The sequence below is a fragment of the Triticum aestivum genome, chromosome 7B, assembly GCF_018294505.1.
Source record: "Triticum aestivum cultivar Chinese Spring chromosome 7B, IWGSC CS RefSeq v2.1, whole genome shotgun sequence".
NCBI lineage: Eukaryota > Viridiplantae > Streptophyta > Magnoliopsida > Poales > Poaceae > Triticum > Triticum aestivum.
Genome location: NC_057813.1, coordinates 685,688,294 through 685,689,730, shown reverse-complemented (window position 1 = coordinate 685,689,730; position 1,437 = coordinate 685,688,294).

The window sequence follows — 1,437 nt, the reverse complement described above, 5'->3', positions numbered from 1 at the left end:
CAGTAGGCAGAGGAGGGACACCGCGACGCCGCCGCGCGCGCCACCTCCACCCTGCTTTGGCCACCTCCTGCTTCGTGCTGGAGGCTCGTCCTCCTCCCTGACCCGTGCCTGGATGACGCTACGCTGCCCGACTCCCTCTCGCATTCTCCCTCGCCTCATCCCCTCCTCTGTCTCTCTCTCACACGCACGGCCGTCGCCACCGACGCCGTTCGCCGCGGCCACAGCCACCGCCTCGCCTCTCCAACACGCCCACGGGCTCCGCCTCATACCTCTCTTCCTCCTCACCGAGCCGTCCGACGCCGGAAGCCCCTGGATGTCGCAAGCACCGCCGTTCCCCTCGTCGGCCACCGGAGATCGCCGCCGTCAATTCTCCGTCGCTGAAGCTTCCCCGAGCCCATTGAGCTGCTCTGCGAGTCCGCCGTGAGCCCCTCTTCCTTTCCCCTCACCTCTCTCTCTCGCGCGCGTGCCCTGTAGCCGCCGCCCCACGAGCACCCGAGGCCGCCGTCCGCCATGGCCGGTGAGCTTCGTGCTCCCGAGCTCCTCCACCTGCGCTCGTTGCCTCCGAGTGCTCCTGATGACCCCAGTGACCCGTAGAGTCCCTCCAGCGCCCCAGCTCCCTCGTTTGCGAGCAGCAGCGCCGAACCCGACCGCACCCGAACTCTGGCCGCCGCTCACGAGCTCGCCGTCGTCGTTACCGGCCACCACAGGCACGGCCACCACCACCGTTCGATGCGCACCAGCAAGGGCTCTCCAACGAGCCCAAGCACGGCCTCGCTCGTGCCTTGTAGCGCGTTTCCGGTTCGCGCCGCCGTCTCGGGCCTCGCCGGCGTCATGTCGCCGGTGGGTTTGACCCACTTTGACCACGGCGGGACCCCCCCTGTGTCCATGACATGTGGGGCCGGCCTTTGACTGAATTAGTGTAGGATTTTAATTAGTGCTAATTGCTCTGTTAGTTAATTAGGATTAGTACTAATTGAATTAGTTAAACTAATTACCCCTGCTGACACTGACAGTGGGCCCCGTGGCTATTAATTTGATTAGTTAGAATTAATTAACTCTGTAAGTCACCTGAGTCACTGACCAGTGGGCCCCACTGGTCAGGTTTGACCGGACCAGCCCCTGTTGACCTGCTGACGTCATGCCAACGCCATGCTGACGCAATATTCCTTTTCTGGAATTTAGTTTATTTTATAAATAATCAGGAAATTCCAGAAAATTGTATAAACTTCAAAAATTCATAGAAATTCAACCGTAACTCCAAATGAAATAAATTATATATGAAAAATTATCAGAAAAATTCAAGGAATCCATCTGTACCATTTTCATGCATGTTACAACAACTTATAGCTGCTGTTTAGCACAAATCAATTAAATGGCATTTAAACTCTCACATATGGAGTTTGAATTTGAACCTAGTGTTCAAACCAGCCCCATTTA